Genomic DNA, 22,472 nt, shown 5'->3' with positions numbered 1-22,472 from the left:
TCGTGCTGTGCAGCGACAGAAGGAATCCCACAAAGTGTGATATTCTGATAACAGAACGTGTGGTGCTTGAAAGTCTATGGTGTTGAAATGAGTGCAATAGATGAGAGACAATCAGAGAGGAGCATGGAACCATGAGTAACCAATATAAGAAAGAAATGCATAAACTACCACCCTAGGCTTAGGGACATCTAAACAAGCCTTGGCAAAGCCAAAATTTCTAGCAAAAAATGTGCACAGACATTTTGTGCTGTGTCTCTGTGCAGCCTGCCTTCTATGTCTGCTCCATGTTTGTTATTCATTATTATGCTGCCACATACATAGGAAGCACAGAAGAAGCCAGGTTGAGCATATACTTCACATTTTATTTGACAATGCTTATTTTTTTTGCCTCTAGACTTTAAAAACACATAGAATTGATAGATACAACATATTGGCAGAGAGGTACTTTTTAAGTAGTTATTTGTGAACAATATAGGTCCGAGCATTAAACTCCTGCAATAAGTTTACATCCAGCTGTATGACACAATATCAGGTCAATAATATTGACCTGCACATATATTTACTCCGTAATATTGACCAACAGCGTATCCTCAAAGTAAGTTAACATATATTTTTATATAAATAACCCTGCAACAGTTGCCTTTGGGTAGTTATATTTAAGATCACAATTACATAGGAAATAGATTTTTTGCTTTGCAAATAACGTTGGTGCCAATTGACAAATATTCACAAAACTTGCCAAAAAAGAAAATGTCCTATCCACCTCAGCTTCTTCCTGAAAGGTTTCTGGGTGATCCGTCAAGCGGAGTTTAGGAAAAAAGTGCGATCCAAACCCCATTTTCCTTATGGAAATTTTCATAAGAGAATTAAACAGCAATACTGCAAAAACGGCTTAACGAAACTACCTCAAATGCGGTAGAAAGCTAGATCTTGGTCCAGAAAGTGTGCTTTTTTGTTATTTTGTGTAAATCTATTCAGTAGTTTGTGAGAAATAAGGGTTACAAATGTATGTAAATATCATGCGGATCCAACAGATTTGCAAGAAAAATCTGACCACATCAACAAAGGTGAGGTGGCAGCCATTATAGGACTCAGGGACTTAGGCCCCTGTCCTAGAAAAAGAATAAAGATATATCTATAGGGGGCAGGGTAGAGATATAGGAAAGAATTGATAGTTTTAATTTCACATTGACTTACTTTGATGATGTGTAAGAAGTTAATATTGTGGCATCACTTTAAGTGTAAGTAGATACACGCCAAGTCGAGAATGCTGCGACCGTAAAGTTAGTGCTTTTATTTATTTATTTCTTTACTCTCCATTTTACGTCATATGTCACACTCCACTTTACCCCACCCAGCCCCGCCCCTTCTCACCGGCCCACAGCGTTATCTGTGCGAGTCGCCACTGATAATGACTCTTACACATGTAGATAAACTGTGTGGGTATGTTTCCTGAGTAGAACTTTTCTCTTAGCAAAGTGCCTATGAGCGATAGGTCACTCTATCTGAGCCTATCCAGGTGAAGAGTCTGACATCAATCACATAAAAACAGGCAGAAGAGAGACACTGGCACTCTGTTGTACCACTCTGTGATTGTGATTTCAGTGTAGCCCAGCAACCTACATGATCCTGCTGTTGCTGAAAAATTGAAGAAATGAAACAACCAGGCCATCAGTGTGAATACCTGTTACAGCTTACTGAATGCATGGACAGGTACCTTCACAGCATCTTCATTACCGTGCTTGAGTTCTTTGTCCTCCAGGTCAGTCTAGTTTGCGCAGAGGTCCCCCATCATCGTCTCCTGCTCAACAACTGTCAGGAAATGCTGTCACGGTGACAGTGAGTCCAATATGACAGGCCTGTGTTGCTGCTGCTCCTAGTCAGAGTTAGAGAAGGCTGTTGCTGTGACATTGACACCGATCTCATAGACCTGAGGTACAACTGCTAGTAGCCCGTGCTGTCGGAGAAGGTTGTCACAGGGACATTGACACTGGCCTGTCAGGCTGGTAGCCTGTATTGTCTTGGTGTTCAGTGAAGCTAAGTTGACAGGTTTGAGGAAATGCTTATTGTCAAAGCAATCTGTCATAGTGACCGTGAAGGTGGTCTCAGAGGGCTATAGTGCCACTGCTGATAGCATTCATTTCGAAAAAGGCTGGGATAGGTAGAATTTCTATGCTTTTGTGTATGTAAATTGTGTACCTAACTATACTGTCCCTGTAACCTTTTTTTTTTAAGTGAATTTCTAAGGATTTAAAATGTTTATTTCCTATTTATAACGTCCCTTTAACCTTTTTTTCAGTGAATTTCTTAGGATGTTTTAACACAGCGTCGGTGCGTCCATTGGGGCGTAGGGGCGTTGCCATCCTAATGCACACTGCCGCCATCCGGGACCGCCAGTGTGCCTAAAATCAAACATTATTCAGCAACTAGTTTCTGGCCGGCCGGTCACCGGGCCGGACCAGAAACCATCAGGAAAAGGGGGGGTGGGGCTGTGCAGACACGCAAGTGCGCGTGTCCTCTTTCAGACAGGTAATTTTTCTGCCCGGCGGGAACATGCGCACTAGCCCCCCCCCCCCCCCTTTGGAAACCGGGGGTTGCCTCATGCCACAGCCCCCAGCCTCCTAATGGGGCGGGGAGTTAGGCTGTTCTAACCAATCCTGACCTGACTGATGACGTCTGGCATGACGTGACGTCACTCACCTCCTTAGTCACTCTCACCCCGCAGCTGCAGCCACTTCCACACACAGTGCTGCCCGCTTCATATGGCTGAGATACCCGCCACCCCCTCTCAACACAATCCCCAAAGGAGGGAAACCGGAAACAGTTCTTGAAGTTTTTGGAAGTGGGAGGGAGTGACCCTCCCGGCCGTATTTATTAAAACAAAAAATTAAAACATTTAAACATTAATGTACAATTTCATACCACATTGCGATGTTTGGCTAACCTTAACAGATTCTCTAATACAGAGGTTCTCCTAGCCGAACTAACATCCTACAAAACATTTACTTGAAATATTGAAATTGTACATCCTAACGTTTAAGGGCCAACGGCAAGGTCGTAACCGGTGTCAAGATCCCTAACCAGACATACCCCCCCCACTTGGGAGGGGCGACAGCACTGAGGCGTACTCAAGTGCAACTACTACCAATTTCCCTTGACTTGACGGGGGCACTTATCAACTCGACGCCAGTTAAAGGTCGTTCGAAGACTCGTGTGAGGTATCTAGAAGGTATCGTAGACCTCCCCCCAACCCCACACAACTTACCGCATCTGCCGTCGCAGATGTCACTGGCCCCGGGAAATTCCCCAGGAGGGGGCTGTAACCCCTCCTACACAGGAAGGGGCCTTGACCGCCTTTCCTCTTCTTTCGGCGACCCATCCTTAGAAGGGACCGCCTCCCCGTTGAGGGGCCAAAGGCCACCTCCCCCGAGCGCTCCCATCCGTGTTGGGTGACGCCCACTCATAGGGATCTTCCAATTAGTGCTCACCGATCATGACCTTACCGCCCGACCAAAATAAATACGACAAATGCTAACTAAACGAAACTACATTGGCCACTATGACCGAAAAAAGCCTGTTTATAAATGGACCTTAAATCCGAAGTTCTTTAATCACAAACTTGTAAAATTAGACCAATCTTTATTACACATTCAACATCAACATAACACTAAAACAACCTGTAAACGAAATAGAATAATTGATCAATTTTATTAAAACAACTGGCTGTCCTCAGGGGCTGGTGGGTGGGTCAAAATTGGCTCTTCGTTCCGTCTCGAGCTCACGTGCAGCGAGGAGGTGCAGCTTCAGAGCACAGGAACAAGAGGATGTCTTCTGGTCTTGCGTCCCTTTTTATCCATCTTCAGGGCGGGCGTAAACCCGCCCCTGCCTGCCCCGAGGGCGTGGCCGGCCGCGTCAGTGTCTAGGCCAGCCCACTCTAGGGCGGGAAAAAGCGCGCCCCGGCTACGCCGCTTCGGGCATACCAGCCGAGACGCGCCTCCCGCCCAAAATGGCTTCCCGGGGGGATCGAGGCACTCTGCCATACGTTCGGGGGGACCGAGTGGTCGCCCCTTTCCATATGGCTGAGATACCCGCCACCCCCTCTCAACACAATCCCCAAAGGAGGGAAACCGGAGACAGTTCTTGAAGTTTTTGGAAGTGGGAGGGAGTGACCCTCCCGGCCGTATTTATTAAAACAAAAAATTAAAACATTTAAACATTAATGTACAATTTCATACCACATTGCGATGTTTGGCTAACCTTAACAGATTCTCTAATACAGAGGTTCTCCTAGCCGAACTAACATCCTACAAAACATTTACTTGAAATATTGAAATTGTACATCCTAACGTTTAAGGGCCAACGGCACGGTCGTAACCGGTGTCAAGATCCCTAACCAGACATACCCCCCCCACTTGGGAGGGGCGACAGCACTGAGGCGTACTCAAGTGCAACTACTACCAATTTCCCTTGACTTGACGGGGGCACTTATCAACTCGACGCCAGTTAAAGGTCGTTCGAAGACTCGTGTGAGGTATCTAGAAGGTATCGTAGACCTCCCCCCAACCCCACACAACTTACCGCATCTGCCGTCGCAGATGTCACTGGCCCCGGGAAATTCCCCAGGAGGGGGCTGTAACCCCTCCTACACAGGAAGGGGCCTTGACCGCCTTTCCTCTTCTTTCGGCGACCCATCCTTAGAAGGGACCGCCTCCCCGTTGAGGGGCCAAAGGCCACCTCCCCCGAGCGCTCCCATCCGTGTTGGGTGACGCCCACTCATAGGGATCTTCCAATTAGTGCTCACCGATCATGACCTTACCGCCACAGGCCGGATAGTTGACCGGCTATCCGGACCCCCCACAAAACTCCTACCTAAAGGTCATGTTTCAACGATTTTAACCATGCTAAGAAGTCTCCTAAGAGTAACTCATTCCCCACCCAAGACAAATGCACACCATCCCCCAAATACATACTGTCATCATTAATACAGCTATGAGAAATAGAATGCAATGTCCTGGAACGGAACAACCTACTCACTTTATTGTTAAGCTTTCTAACAGAATGGTTCAAAGCAGGAATAGAGATAGCCCCCCGCCACACCTTTCGTGGAATCAAATGGGACCATGCAATCGTGCACCCCGGAACTCTCCTCGCCAACCAACTTACAGTGGAAAGCATTGCCTCCAGGAGTAGTCGTCTACCGATGGTGACCAAATCATTGCCCCCAACATGCACTATAACTATAGACGGCGGTGACCTTGTCCGCCCTAACAAACCCTCGAAAAATGTTTGAAACTGGTCAATACAGAGACCGCCCCTTCCGTAGAAGGACATCCTGTACCCGTATTCCCCAGCTACGTGAATCATGTCACCTGCTTTGAATACGTCTGCGGCACGCCTCACGTATGAGTGGCCCACGACCCACACCTCCTTTTTCACAGCCGGTGATGTCTGACCGCTGGCCCGGTGTAGGGTCGACTGCATAGTCCGCCCCGCCTCGTAGGCTTGCGTAACTGAAAACCAAACAAAAACAAGAAGCGTGAGTACATTATTACAGCTTCACAACATGTGCAACCGCACGTATCTTTTATAACAATTGGAGGACCAACGCCCCACTCGTTTCACTTGCTCAACATTAAGACCCCTGGCTGTAGCTTCCGTAGCAGCCCCTATCCGAAAGGAATGGGTCCCAAATTCGCCCGGGTTCAAGCCCGCAGCGGCAATTGACATCGCAAGCACCCGCTGAAACTGAAATTTCGTCAGTGGGGTGGCGTCAGCGTGTCTTAACAAAGTCCCCCCCCATGATGCCACCCTTCGTGCTAGGTAATCCTCTAAACACTTTACCGGACATATGGAGGACCCAGGAATCCTGCGTATGATGACGCAGTCACCCATCCCATCTTGGTCAGTCTTGGACTTTACAAAGGAGACAGTCATTGTTTCTCCCCTGATCTGAACGTGTTCTTGGCACAAACCCCCTGCCACATCCAGTTTGTTCCTTGCAACTAGTTCGCTTACCCGCATTGCTCCGTGAAATGCTAGCGTAAAAGCGGCTCGGAACAGCACTGCCTCAAACTGAGATGAACATGTGGCCGGGAGTGTGGCCAACAACTGGGACAATCTATCCAAACCTATCGGGCGCCTTTCATCTACTCTGCGACCCTCAAGGCGTTGCCACCCACGCAGCGCTTTCTGTACAACGAAAGACGCTGTTGGGTCCTGGATAGCGTGTGCTCTGGCAACAAAGGAAATGGCAGCACGATGCCTCTGGGCCGTAGCCACCGATTTCCCAGCCCTACGTAAGGACATCAGGAAATTCACTACCCATTCCTCGTGACCCCAAAGTCGCTCTCTATCACTCCCCAAAAAGGCTAAATAGGCCCGAAACGCCCCTTCGTATGCCTTCCTCGTCCTTGGTGCTAGACTCTCTCCCACGAGGTGACGAAGTTCGGGGCACCGAGAGACCAGAGAGCTTCGGGAAAGGGTGCCGGCTCTGGGTCCGCTGAGGGGAGGAAACCCGAAAAAGCCTGCATTTGAAAACGAGACAGTGCGTCAGCCGCCTGATTCATCACCCCTGGAACATGCTTTGCTCTGAATAGCACGTTCAATTGCATACACAGTAAAACAATTTCCTTAAGCAGTCTTAAAATCAGTTTACAACGTGCTGCCTGACTATTGATGCACTCGACCACGGTCATATTGTCAGACCAAAATATGACAGAGTGATCTTTGAACCCATCGGGCCATGTTCTCAAGGCCACCAAGATGGGAAACAGTTCCAGGAAAGCAATATTACTCGTCAGACCATTCTCATGCCACCATGTCGGCCATCTTTGTGCCGACCATTTCGTGCCGAAGATGGCGCCAAAACCTATGCTTCCTGCCGAATCTGTCCATAGCCCCAGCTCTTCAGAAGACACGGCTGGTTCATTCCAGACGATTCTACCATTGAAATCCGCCAAAAATGCTAACCAAATACGCATGTCCTGGCGGATCTCGGCCGATAGTCTCGTGCGATGATGGCCCTCTTTAAGGCCGACCATCGCTTGGGCAATTGAACGGGAAAAGGGGCGGGCCATTGGTATTACCCTCAAGGCAAAATTCAACTGTCCCACCACCTGCTGTAATTGTTGCAGCGTAACTTTTGATGCATTTATACACATTTGCAGCGCAGCCCTGAACTTCAACACTTTCTCAGCCGGCAAACGGAAACACCCCTCAATGGAGTCCAACTCGATCCCCAGAAACTCGAGGCAAGTCGTAGGACCCACTGTTTTACCCGGCGCCAATGGCACACCAAACTGTTTCATTAACACACAAAATTCGGCCAAGGCCCGGCCACATTCAAGACCCCCGGCTGCCCCAAGAAACAGAAAATCATCAAGGTAGTGCATTACATCTTGGAAACCTGTTTTCTTTGTGAAGACCCATTGTAGAAAACTACTGAATTTCTCGAAATAAGCACAGGATATAGAGCACCCCATTGGCATACACCTATCCATGTAATAACAACCCTGAAACATGAATCCTAGGAGACGCTGGTCGTCTGGGTGTACCGGGAGCAATCGGAACGCTGACTCGATATCTGACTTCGCCATCAGCGCCCCGGGCCCCAGGCGATTCAAAATGGCTACGGCCTCATCGAAGGATGCGTACCGCACCGAACACACTTCTGGATCGATTGCTTCATTTACGGAAAGACCTCGTGGAGCTGATAAATTATGAATCAGTCGGAATTCACCGGGGTCTTTCTTGGGGACTACCCCTAAGGGAGAACAAACAAAATTCTGGACCGGGGGTACACTAAACGGGCCGGCGACCCGACCTCGAGTCACCTCTTTCCGGATCTTATCCTGTACTACGGTCGTATGCTGCAGGACGGAAACTTGATTTTTACACTTATCCACACCCTGAAAGTCCCCTACCGGGATGCGGAAACCATACGAAAAACCGTTCCGCAGCACCCCAGCAGAAGTACGATCCGGGTAGTCACTGAGCCAAGGAATCATCGCCAGGGTATCAATCGGAGTGGGTAAAGGCGCCCCTCGGACTATATTAGACCTGTTTGGCACCTCCTCTCCCCCCGTTATCACCCGTTCTGGCTCTGCACGAGGACTCAGGATGGGACGACCCACAACCACTACATTCATGTTTGAATTTACACGATCCCTGGGGTCTAGTACATTTACCTCTGTTGTAATTAAAGCATAAACCCCTTTTTCCGGTATTGCCGGTAGGTTTCGAGTGATCGTCGGCACCCGTACCTGATCGAAAGGGCGTCCCCGCATATTGCCGGGAGGATTCGCCAACATTACTTCCCACCAACGGCATTTTCAACATTCCTGACTCCTTCATTTTATCCCAAGTCAAGGCATCATAACAATCCCAGGTTAAACTTTTATTATGCTCCTTTTCCTTTCTGAACAGATTATCGTAACAGAACCAATGATTACCCTGGTGCGATGTCGAGTACCCCATGATTCGTGATTGATAGATTGGGAACTCGGAAAGCAACTCAGGTCTACGTTCCCCCAAGATTGATGTAAAGATTCCCCAAGCATTGCCCCAATTGCCGATATTCTCATTCACTTTAAAGGCGGCCATTTTTGCGCGCCAAACACTCGGATGCATGAGATCCTTCTGACTCTTTACATGCTCTACCTCATAATGATCAACAAGCAATGAAAAAATGTTCACATACTCCCCCGCCCAAATCTTTTCCTTAATTGCCAAAGGAACATGTTGCCCCAACTTTTCTCTCCGAGAGGGTGTTGACTCATCCCTCGCGATCGGCAATGGCCGCTTACCTGCACCTGACGCTGCCTCTGTGGTCGCAATCGTCCCTGGTGTCTTGTCCCCTACTGCAGCCGGCACGGGCACCTTGGCTGCTTCCCGTTTCTCACGCAATTGCTTTATCAGCGCCTGCGCATCGACAGCCGTGGCGCCCTCGTTACCTTTACCCAACCACGCTGCCAATTGTGCTGCCAGCTCGGGCGGCATATCATCCTCGGACACGGGGGTGACCACAACGGGAATCGGATTCCCCTCCTCCGGCACGGGAGTTGGAGCCTCGAGCGGGGCACTGGGACCCGGGATGTCTTCACCCGCTGCCCCCCTCCTGGGCCTCTTGTTTTTCCCTCCCGGGGCTGCTCCCGCCAAAGGACGTTTTGGACCCCTTTCCTCATTCTTGTCCACCCGCTTCTTTAGCTCGGACATCTCCTTCATGAGAACACGCAGCATCTGGTCGGTAGTCATGCGCTTTCCCACCTTCTTCGGCATTCTCCAACAAAGTAACTGCAAAACAAACAAGAACGATTAAAACGCTCAAAATTGGCTCTTCGTTCCGTCTCGAGCTCACGTGCAGCGAGGAGGTGCAGCTTCAGAGCACAGGAACAAGAGGACGTCTTCTGGTCTTGCGTCCCTTTTTATCCATCTTCAGGGCGGGCGTAAACCCGCCCCTGCCTGCCCCGAGGGCGTGGCCGGCCGCGTCAGTGTCTAGGCCAGCCCACTCTAGGGCGGGAAAAAGCGCGCCCCGGCTACGCCGCTTCGGGCATACCAGCCGAGACGCGCCTCCCGCCCAAAATGGCTTCCCGGGGGGATCGAGGCACTCTGCCATACGTTCGGGGGGACCGAGTGGTCGCCCCTTTCCAAACATGGTGTGCGTGCTCCTGTCCTCCTGATGGTAACTCTTCCTGCCTCGTGGTTGTGGAGCTGGACTACTACCCTTACAGTTACCGTACTGTATTGACATCGACAAGGAGAACTTCTGAGGTGAGCCACAATGGTTTTTTAAATACAGCGCTTCCTATGGCAGGTTTGATGTTTTGTAGTGCCAGGACTCTTGTTCACCCCAGGACCAGGTGCAGTTGCCAGGGGTTTATGTACAGGGCTGGGCTGAGAACACAAAGCAGCCATGGCGATTCTATCTCTCATGCGCACTCACAAATGAGGCAGGTGAGATTCCTGGACAGGCCAGTGGGCATTTTGTTGTATTAATAATGTGGCCGCCGCTGGGAGGGGGGTGCGCGCGCCGTGTCTCTCACGCGCATTTCCAAATGAGGCAGGCAGGTGAGGTTTCTGGACAGGCCAGTGGGCATTTTGTTGTATTAATAATGTGGCCGCGGCAGGGTGGGGGGCGCGCGCGGGCCATGTCTCTCACGTGCGTTTCCAAATGAGGCAGGCCGGTGAGGTTCCAGGACAGGCCAGTGGGCATTTTGTTGTATTAATAATGTGGCCGCGGCAGGGAGGGGGGCGCGCGCGTGGGGGTTAAATGATTATGCTCCAGTTCCTAGGGATGCCCCCGCCTGCTGTGATCACCATGGCAACAGAGATGAAACAGCCTCTCATTACTGCGAGTAGGATGCAGATCGTCTTACCCTTACCCTGTCCACGAGCACTCCCTGGAATTCGGCCATTACCACAGAAAATACCAATAAAACATGCCGGGATGTCTAAATTGTCCACCGTGGAGATGTGCGCTTTAATCCCAGCCTCCCTGTGCAATCACATTGTGTGATCCTGTGCAGAACACCAGATACTTTTTTCTTCGGTGGGTACCTGACCTAAGTATTTTGTGTGTTGTGCCCCAAGAGTTAATTTCTCGCTGCACAGCTGAGAAGCTCTGCTCTCCAAACATTTTAGAACCACAGGCAAGTTTTTAGAATGACAAGCTTACGTGACCCATCTAGATTCAAGGACCTGAAGCAGGTGATTTTAACGAAAATGCATCTATGGCATTGTTGTAGAGCACTGTCATTTACTGACAGCACATGTTTTATTGAAATGGGCAATACATTTGCACAGGCATTCCGTTTTACTGATACAACTACATTGCACTCGGATGTTAATATGTGGTAAACTGGTTTCAGTGATTATATATCAATTGTGTGTCACCAAATAAAGTGCCTTGGTTTATTTTGATCCTATTCAAATGCTTGTTTTCGTCACACTTTAGAGTTACAAAAAATGTGCCTCATTTTTGCTTTCCTAACTGCTGAATGAGTGCAATTTATTTACAGGTATTTACATCTTTTGTGTGTTTGAGGGTTAGCGAAGTGGCTAAAAAGTTTACATTATTCTGCAACTGATTTGGTGCTCTGTGAGTGTGCTATGAATTTGTAACAATGGTGACGAGCACTGTTCAAATGAACTGATATGAATTTACACAACATACAAGTGTGGGGTGAGAGCAGAGGGTGGGTGGAGGTAATTATTTAATTATTGTAGTTTATGCAATTTTATATACACCTACAGCCTGCAGATTGCTTACAATTGGTTTGTTTTATTGTCAGTCTCATCTAGGGTGTGATCAGTGTGTAATTTGTACTTTGCACACTGAGTGTGTGTAAACAAAGGTATGTGGGTGCCCGTGTGGCTAGTTGTGGAAGCGAGCAATACTTGGTGTTTAGAGAGGACCCTAGCACTTTGGGCCACTGTGCCGGTGCACCTGCTCCAGCATTTGAATCAAGCCCCTTGCGCTTCACTTGTGACTACCTCCATAGCAATAAAAGTTAGGAATATTGCTTTTGTCAGAGCTCCATGCAAACTGCTAGGTACAAATTAGAGCTTTATATTGACACCCCCGCCCCACCCATCTTTGCATGATTATCCTAATGTTTCACAAATAAATTGTAATATTTTTATTTTCAGCACCTGGTAAAGCCTGTGAAGCTGCCTTACTTAATTTTTGGACAATTTTGGTCGGAGAACAAGAGACCTGACCTTCTTTGCTGCTCTTTCACCCCAGCTACAACCCAGCAAACACCTGTGTTAAAGGTAAGGAAACTGGTGCTATATTTGTTTTGGCTGGAGTTCGGGCTATGTACGTGGTCTCTACATGGTGGTTGGGGTGGGTGCACATTTTGAACATTCTACCCTCAGTGGATGGAATTTACTAATGGCCTTAGCCCTGTGTGTTGGGCAATACAAGTTGCTAAAGGCACTTTCTACTCCCTTTCCTTGTTAAAGGCCCTCAAGCAGTGTCTGTTTCAGTGCCTTCATCAACCGGTATGAGGTACTAAGTAGTCCTACCTTAGGAATGGAGTGGTCCTTAGAGGTCAGAGTATCATATTTTCACAGTCCGTGTAGGTCCGGATTAGGTGTTTTGTATTTTATCAATTATGGCTATCTGGAAGACCAAAGAAGACCAAGGAATTTTGCTTCATAGTTAGTTTCATATGACTCTTGGCCTCAAAAAATTACACCTAAACTTTGTTAGGACTATTTATGTTTAAAGAGGCATTGTTGTTCAGCAACAAGATATATGTATTTATATTGGAATTTGATATAATTGCACCGAACCTTAAATGTTGCACTTTGATTATTGCCAGGTTTCTTTAATATTGGCAAGGACAGCATCAGGATGAATACAGTTGAACAGTACTTGCAAGGTCATTCTTTGGACGGTCACGTGAAGAGAAACTGCATATAAATCAATTAGAACCCCACCAGCCTGACCTGAAACTACAACAAAGTACCCAGGACAGAGGAAAGACGTACAAACGTACATTCTCTAACACCTGGTACACAAAGGCTGATTGGCTTACAGGGTGCCCCTCCAAAAACGCTCTGTTCTGCTTCCCTTGCTTGCTGTTTTGTGGTGACAGTTCTTGGACAAAACTAGGAGTAACAGATTTGAAGCATTTGTCTGACAAAATCAAGAAACATGGACACACAAGCAACCATATGGAAAACCTGACGAGACTGGGAATGTTGGGAGACACGCCGATTGAACACCACATAAATGAAGCATTCCGGCAAACAGTACAGAAACACAATGAAGCCGTTGATAGGAATAGACACATACTATCAAAAATAATAGATTGTGTTTGTTTCTGTGGTGCTTTTGAACTGGCATTGTGAGACCATGATGAATCGGAAAATTCCTCAAATCCTGTAATATTCAGAGGCCTTGTGGATCTAATAGCAAGCATAGACAAGGAAATGGAAGCACATTTAGCAAGTGCTACAGTCTTTAAGGGCACATCTAAAACAATACAAAATGAACTCCTAGAGTGTATGCTTGAAATAGTGAGAAGCCATATTGTCCAAACAGGTGCAAAACGCAGACTTTGTGGCTATTCAGGCTGATGACACTACTGATGTAGCCATAAAAACACAGTCCGTATTGGTCTTTCGCTACATTGACAAAGACAGTAAGGTTGTGGAGAGGTTCTTTGGTTTCACTCATTTAACAGACTCTACAGCAGAAACCATTACTTCAGCTATACTGCATCAACTCAACTTCATTTTCCCAGAGCTCCCTCAAAGGAAAAAACTCATCGCACAAAGCTATGATGGTGCATTCGTAATGAGTGGGAGCCTTGGCGGAGTACAGAAAAAACTTCGAGATGTGTACCCTAATGCTCATTATTTGCACTGTTACGCCCACCAACTTAATTTAATTATGCAACAGGCAGTATCAAACTCCCCTGAGACACAAATTTTCTTTCAGGATATAGGAGGCATGGCAGCATTCTTCTCACGTTCCCCCAAAAGAACGGAAGTACTTCAGGAGATGGTGGAGAAGAGGCTTCCAAGGGGATCCTCACCCGGTGGAACTTCAATATTCGTACAGTCAACCTAATATATAAACATAGGGAGGACCTTGAGAAATGTTTTGATGCCATAGAAAACAATGTACAGTTTGATTACAGGAGTCAGAATGAAGCCCGCGGCTTTACTAGAACACTAAAAGACAGAGAGTTTCAGTTCCTTCTGTCTTTATTTCATGAGATAATGTATTATGTCGACATATTGTATAACCAGTTACAAGCAAGAGCCATAGATACTGTCTCTGTGCAAAGAGATACCAAAATGTTTGTCGCCAACATAAGCAGAGTGAGAGATGGGGTCGGCAATATAGACAGCACACTGCCAGAGGGTTCTACTTTTTCAAACTACAGGAAAAACATCAGCACTCTGGTCAGACTAGGAAAGGAGATATGTGACATGGTAATTGTGCATGCACAAGAACGTTTTCGCTACACAAAATATTTGGTGAGTGCCTCATTATTGGAAAGTGAACAGTTTGCAAAATATGAACAATCCTTCCCTGAGCAAGCTCTGAATGATGCTGTGGAGGCTTATCCAATGCTCAGCAAAGAGGACCTGAAAACTGAGTTGACTGTACTCTACAGAACTGGTGCCATTGCTTTGCTGACTTTAATCCAGAAACACAATATGGAAAAGTCACTTACAGAGAGAGTGGCTTTACTAAAAATTGTCATTACCACTCCAGAGACAACAGCAGAGTCGGAACGATGATTTTCGACCTTAAACCGGATTAAGACATTCTTGAGGAACACAATGATTCAGGAAAGACTGAATGCTTTAGCAATGCTTTCCATAGAGAGCGAGCTGCTCAAAAGAATACCAGAGTTCAACACACAAGTTATTGAAAAGTTTGCTGCTCTTAAGGACAGACGTGTTTATTTTAATTACAAAAAGTAACTATATGGTAGATTCTGCTAGTTTGCAATCTGTTTACTTGTTTTTAAATAAAAAACCTCTGTGAGGTAGTCAGAAATGCATTGTAACTCAAAGTCTGTTATGAAGCCACATATTGAATAAGCAGGTAGCTACCTATGTTGTATGACATCTCTTTATTACTGTCATATCTGCACTTTCACAATTTCTTTATTAACCTTCCTTCCTTCTCAAAATTGCTTGCAAATGCACCATTTGTCCACTCGATTGTCACATTTTTCTCGGGGGGGGGGTTGGGGGAGGGGTGTTCGGGCACGCGTGCCGTGCTCGCGAGCTACAGTGCAGAAATCATTTTCCGCCTCACCAGGTTCAAATGTCATCAGCCGCCACTGTTTTAACATAGTGTGGTCTGAAGAGCTAGGCTTCATCAGGGCTGACTGCTGAGCTACTTGCTCAGTTACCACATTACTGTAGTCCTCTTTAACGTAGCTGAACAAAAGTCCTGGCTGCTGTCCCAGCCCGACAGTGCATGCAGTCATGGTGCTCATGGAACCATTTGTGGACTTGCTTAGGAGTTTTAGAGTTTAAAATGTTGTGAATAAATAATAATGTGCAGTATGCATTTTCACACATGATTTTACATCTACAGACTGATATAGTGTAATTGCCTATGAAACAAAGCTCCTATTACATGTAAAAGTGTATTTAATTTTTTTTAAATAATTTTTTATTGAGGTTTTCATAATAGATAGAAAACTTGAAAGTAAATGCCAAAAAAAAGAAACAGAAGAGTTAGAATTCCCTCCCATTCCAATTGCCCATCCACCCCTCCCTCCCTGGTCCAGAAGTCCCAATAAAAATAAGCAGTTCTTCCATTGATAAGAGGGTGGCATTACCTATGGTATCATAACTTCATTAAATACAATTATATCTTCATTGCATAACCTAATACATATCAGGCAATTATACTTGAGAGTATATACATGCTATTAATAAGGTTACACCCCTTCAGTAGAAGCTCTTTCTATTCTCCAGGAGATCTTCCGTTCGATCATTGCCATCTAAAGATTACTGCCACATCCTATACACTATTTTCCTCATTAGTTCCCAGCTCCTCACCCTTGCGAAACCATCTTCCCAAAGTTACCCAAATTTAAAACCCTCTTTTCTGTACCCTGTGACCCCTCCTAGGACTAGGAAAAACGACACAGGGTTGTGGCTCTGACACAGTAAGGCTGAGCCTAATGTAACCAACAAAAACAACACACCTGCCAGTACTGGAAGTTACTAATTTCTATTTGGACTGAACTTTATGAATAGAACATACTGGTCCGTTTTTTAATTTCCGTCACTAGTTTAATATTTCATTTTGTCACTAGTGGAACATTATTAGTTCATCAATAATTCAACATTTTGTGTATATACAAACAACTGTACATATAAAATATTACAATTTATCATTACAGAATATCAAAAAAGAATACAGTTACACATTTTCAAAACATCCAACTTACATTCTGGCCAACACATTCATACTACTCTCATACATCAAAACAAACACTTTTGATCCTATTGTCAACTGTCCATTATCTAACCATACAGTTGGTATTTAAGATTTCTGAATTCACAGTTCTTATTTTGACAGAACAATCTTTTAGAAAACAGAACCAAATCCTCAAAGTCCAAGACTCCCTTTGTATTCCAATTGAAAAAAGACAATAGGCACCAAACCAGGTCGACGCGTTTCGAACCCCCTATTGCGGGGTTCTCTTCAGGACCAACAATCTCTAAAAAACACAAAAACGCTGTCTTAACAAGCTGCTTTGTACAGTATACATAATTACTACCATTGGCACCACCTGTCGGTACCCAGCTGCCCTACCTTATTTGCATGGAGCATAGTCCTTTTGTTGAGAAGAAAGTACTGTGAAGACACTGGACAAGAAACACTATAGACCAAAAAACACAGGATAAGCATATCACTCACATCTCAATCGTTGTTAAATAGACACAATCACTTAATGTGTCTCACGCACCCAAGTCACTCACCTTTTTGAATTTTGGGGAATTATTTCTGGGGGAGATGCAGAATAAGAAGAATAGGGGATGAGTTTCTAATTGGTACTAAAAAGCACTCGTTATTGTAATTTTACAAAATGGGACAGGGCCCTGTTATTTTTCAGGTGGCTTACCCCGTGTAGCAGCAATCAATGTTCAAGTTTGAATAAGTTATATCAATACAGGGGTTTTGTCCTACGTGGCCAGGCTGGACACTATAAACTTTGAAAAAGACAAGGGTGCCTGGTCTCGAGTTTAAGTGCTGTTATTTAATTTTACTTGGTCCATGAAGGGTTTTTCCAATATCGAATCACACCCGGAGGCCAATAGTCTCCGGGTGTGATTCGATATTGGAACTATTAGCGAAGTACGTGGATGTGCTCCTAAAACCCTTCATGGACCAAGTAAAATCATATTTGAGGGATACTATGGACTTTATCAATAAAATTGAAGGGTCCATATTTGATGACAGTCAGCATTTGATGGTGTCCTTCGACGTCATCTCCCTATATACCCAGATCCCTCAGGAGGAGGGCCTAGAAGCCCTTGAGTATTTTCTGGAAACACGTCCCAAACCACAAAGAGTGCCCACAGAATTTATCATAGACCTAGCTAGGATCGCACTGAAGAGGAACTATTTTCGATTCATGGACACGTTCTACATGCAGGTGAAGGGAACCGCCATGGGGTGTCCTTATGCCCCAGAGATGGCGGTCCTCTTCATGGCCCTGTATGAGGAACGTTTTGTGTACCATAATAACCCGTACCGCAACCACATCTTAACGTGGTATCGTTACATTGACGATATTTGGTGTCAATGGAATGGTCCCGTAGAAACTTTAGTTCAATTCCATGAGTGGCTGAACACGAGACATCCTGACATCAAATTCATCATCTCTTCCAGCAAAACTCGCCTCACATTCTTGGATGTAGAGGTGGCCCCACAGGATCAAAAACTCACTACCACATTACATCGAAAAGAAACGGACAAAAATACAATCCTCCACTATAAAAGCTATCACCCTCAAAATCTAAAAGCAAATCTCCCCTATAGCCAAATGCTTAGGATTAGGAGAAATTGTTCCAGAAAGGAGGACTTTGAAGCCCATGCAGAAATTCTAAGCAACCAGTTAAAAGCAAGAGGTTATCCGAGCAAAATGCTTAAACATTCCACCAAAAGAGCATGGCACACGCCAAGGGAAGAATTGCTGACTAAAAAACAAAAAGCACCCTTTGAAAAGCTAGTGTGTGTGATGACATTCGGACCACACACTAACAAATTCAAAGCCATCATACTAAAAAGTTGGCACTTAGTTTCTGGGCTAGACATACCATTCGAAAAACCACTTTTTGCTCTTAAAAAGAACAGAAGTATAGGGCAACAGTTGGTTTGGGCAGACTTGGGAACAAGTCAGGCTAAATCTGATTTACGTGCCCTATGGAGACTAAAACCAATAGAAGGGCACCATAAATGTGGACATGTGTGTCCTGTGCCAACACAGTAGAAGGTACTGAATTCCAGCATAATACCATCAAGTGGACACACAATGAATTCACAAAATGCAAAAGCCGCAATTTGGTCTACGCAATCACCTGCCCTTGCCCGAAATTGTACATAGGCAAAACGACACAACAAATCAATCAAAGAATAGCACAACATCGATCCCGAATAAAACAAAACATAATGACAGCTCCAATGGTGCACCATTTTCAACAATGTGGGCACACAGAAAAAGAATTCAAGTGGACAGTGCTGTCCGCAATCAAAACTCCCACACGTGGAGGAGATGTCGAGGCATTACTATTGCAGAGAGAAGCATATTTAATACTAAAGTTCAATTGCGTGATCGATGGAATGAACGAACTGTCAGAACTACAGAGAAATATACACTGACCCCCGTGCACACCACCGACATATTTGTATTCACCTGCAAGTCTGCAATCCAAACCCATATTCGCAGGGATAAAAACAAAAGGAATCACTTTTGACCAAATGCAGCCCGGTTCAATATGAACTACAACTCCCAGAAGTCTTAGCCACATATATAACCATGTGACTAAAGTGAAGGCTTCCGTGATCAATTTCAGCGCATTGGAGCAGCACGCCAAACAGTAGCAGGAGCAAGTGTGGCAGAACACAACTAAGAATAATAAGGTGAGCCGATATAAACCCCAAACGCTAAAACTCGAGATCGCGCCATAATGAGTTAAGTTACACTCAGTCTCGTGATTTATTTACAGCAGGACACAGTTCCCGCAGTTGCGAAATTATTAAAGGAGATGCACCGCGACTAAGAAGAGTGCCGCCTCAAGTAAGCCATTTTGGAATCATTTAAACAGCATGTTTTCACAAACTAAGACCCACAGATAAATAAAACTAGCCTTTCTTAAACAGACGGTGTAAAGTACATGAAACACGCCACAGCAGAATCGGGCTGCAGCACAAGCTATTCCCAAGTAAGTGGTGATTAATACATTTTTAAGTCAACAAGAAATGCCTCCCGTTCTGAAAACAGGGACAAACAGTGTCTCTTTTCACAAACACAGGTTAGAAAAGTTTTTTCCCCGAACACAGAAGACATCGCTGCGCTGGAACAAAAAGGTACACCTATGTTCTATAAAGTGCCAAGTTGAGTTTAAACAAACAGGAGTAGGCACTTAATGAAGTTTATTTTTATTTTTAACACCATTAGGTACCCAGCTTGCCCTGAGGAAAAACCCGAAAACTTAGGACCGGGTTTAGAAACGCGTCGGCTTTTCCAAAGGATTCATCCCTTTTTTTCACAAAAGGCAAAAAATACCAGTCCCAGGCTGTTGGACATAATTTGATTTAAATAAAGCCTATGGTGAACTTCAGTCCAAAACAGCTAAAGAAATAGGCAGACAGGACTGACACAACTGTTTCTGGTGTACCTCACTAATCTGATGTTCTTATTTTGTATAAGAAATGTGTATTTAATTCATTTGTATTTAACAGTTTGCACAATATGCTTATAATGTTTTCACTAAATGCGTATAATTTTTGTGTATAATTTTCGTAAAGGTTGTGTTCAAACCTCGTACCTCTAAAAAATGTTTTTAAATAAGGTAAACATGTGAAAATACACATGAGCTTTCTAATTAATTTGAAGCTTTATGATTGCTGATAATTAAAAAACAGCACTTAAACTCGAGACCAGGCACCCTTGTCTTTTTCCAAGTTTGAATAAGGGCAGCGGCCCGGTATTTCTGTCCGTCCTGCAAACGAGAACCGAGATGCCTAAAGAATAGAACGGTGGGATTAGGCGAGTAATTAAAAACAATAATAGGCAGCTTGCCATGTTACCTCTGCCTCGTTCCTTCGCTCCTCTCACAGTGTTGGGGGCGTGTATTGCAAACGTCCTCCTGTATCTTGTGGTAGTATTGGCTTAGAACGCGGTCACATGACCGGAGCCTACTTCAGGCCAAGGTCCAGCTTAAAGGGACCGTGCTCCCTCCTATTCGAATGGAACACGTGAAACTTTAGCTTAAAGGGGCAATGCCCCCTCTTATTTCAATAGAACAAGTGAAACTTTAGCTTATCCAAAACGATGGACACTCCCATCTGTATAATTTTACCAGGCACGTATTCTGGACAAAACTGTGTGATCCGCTAATGCATATCTTCAACTGGAATAAAAGACAATAGCTGCACTCCTGACCTTTGTAACACTGCTGGTATTTTAGCGAAGCGTGCAAACTTGGCGCTTCCTGTTTTTATTGTGAAACGCAAAGTGCCCCTCATGAGTTATGGGAACATACATTCCAGCTGAAAACACTTACAAAGTAGGCTGGCATACTGGTAGTAGACGGTATCTGTGAGAAGTTAGAATTTAACAGTTCCCTCTGAAGATCTCTGAAATCTCATTCAAGCCTGTTGTTGCTGTATTATATTTCATTATCAGTAAGGCTTCCCGTTGGCCGAGTTTCCCCTCAATGTCTCCTCCTCTGGGATCCTTATCAATTTTTGAAATAATGGTCCAGCGTAGCTCATTCTCTTTGTGTTTTTTTAAAAGCCAGTGTTGTACCAACGGGGCATTTGGTGTCTCTTTCCCTATTCTAGACTTGTGTTGCGTGATCCGGTGTCGTGCCTCCTGAGTGGCCTTACCAATGTACAGTTTTGGACACGGGCAGATGACCCCATAAACTACATTTTTAATCTGACAGTTTGTGAAGACCTCATGCTTCCAATGAATCCCATTAAAAGTGAATACTGCCCCTTCATCTGTCTGCGCACAAAAAGGACAATTCCCGCACTTCCGATGTCCCACTACCGGAGGTAATCCCAACATTTCTCTTATAGTTGTTTTAGGGGCAGGTGGCAATGCTGCCCTTACAATATGTTGTGCAGCGCTTTTTTCTTTTTTAAAAGCAAAAAGCGGCATTTCTTTGAAGTCGCTGTGTAGGTCCTTCACTAGGTGCCAGTTTTGCATTACCATCTTGCGTAGCTGGTTAGTGTTAGGGCCAAACGTTGTAACGCACACAATTCTCTTTTGTTCCGGTAGTGTTTCCTTCTGGAGGAAAATCTCTATAAGTATCCACCAGACACGTTTTAATGTATGTTTTAATAGTTTTTTCGGGTAACCTCTGACTAATAGTCGCAGGACTAATTCATTAGCATGCAAGAAGTAATCCTCTTTGTTTGAACAGTTTCTTCTTATTCGAAGAAACTGTCTGAATGGCAAGTTTTGTTTGAGGCTTCTGGGGTGATGGCTAGCATAATGAAGTGCCTTGTTCCGGTCTGTTGTTTTCCGGAACAAAGTGGTGCCCAACATACCTTTTGATGCGTAGATTTTCACATCCAGAAAAGTAATATTTTTGTTGAAGAAGGTAACACTGAATTTGATGTCTTCTGTCCTTAGGTTAATCCATATCATGAATTCATCCAATTTTCTTGTGGCCAGGCCACACCATAAATACATCATCGATGTATCTCATATACTTTGAGATGTATTCAGCATATGGGTTGTTATTGTAGATACATTTATTTTCATATAGACCCATGAATAGTACCACGAGTTCCGGCGCAAAGGCGCAATAGTGCTGCTTCCCACCACCACCCATCATGGCCCCACCAGACCAAACGTGAAGAACTCTATTCATAATATTATAAATTCGAAACACAGAAAAGGCAATGGGAAGAGAAAAAGGTCACCAAGACAGAGGTAAAAGTGTATTTTCTAATGCTTTTACTTATGCCATATTTCTGTATGAAAAATGCCATCTGGAACAATATAGAAGCCATCTCTGTCACTCACTAGTGCTTCCCCCTGCGCATTCATATTAATTTATTTTTTATTGCTGTATTGGTTTGCTTATCGTGAATTTTCCATGGCGATGATGTTAAATTGTTACTTATTCCTACATCTTCCGTTCCCACACTGGACCTATTCATTTGAAGAAACTCTCATTGTCAATGTTTCATATGTTTTTTTAACATCTCAGGATGACATTAGCTTACACGGCGTTCAACAATGATTTTAAAATTGGCTATTGCTTAGGTGCCTAAGCAATATGAAGTTTATTTTCTGTGTGTTCTGATTTTCTGAATACATGATACTTATGCTCACTCCACGATGAAACTGCAGAACTGTTGATTTAATATTCAGGAATAATGTATAAAAAACTTGATTTTGGGAGTGAGCCAGAACACTTTCCTGTTCTAGTAAGGATACTGCCCAATTATTTCCTGACCTTGCTGCCCATTGGGACTTATAATATTTTCTGAATTTGGCATGCTCTGTATAACTTTGCACCTGAAATTCTTTATGGCATTGAATGTTTACTTCTTCTTTTTGATTTTTTTTTATACAACCCTTTGCCTTTTTATTGATCTAGAGTTCAGTTATTTATTTATTTTGTTGTTTACTCTGCTTATTTGATACTTGGGGAGGTGCCCTACAAGATGGCACATTGTCTCATGAAACTGAGCTTTAACACCGTCTCTAATCCAGCAAATGTGGGCAATTTGG

This window comes from Lissotriton vulgaris, chromosome 6 (assembly GCF_964263255.1).
Source record: "Lissotriton vulgaris chromosome 6, aLisVul1.2, whole genome shotgun sequence".
NCBI classification, from domain to species: Eukaryota; Metazoa; Chordata; class Amphibia; order Caudata; family Salamandridae; genus Lissotriton; species Lissotriton vulgaris.
The sequence above is the reverse complement of the archived record's forward strand: the minus strand, read 5'-3'. Positions refer to the sequence as shown.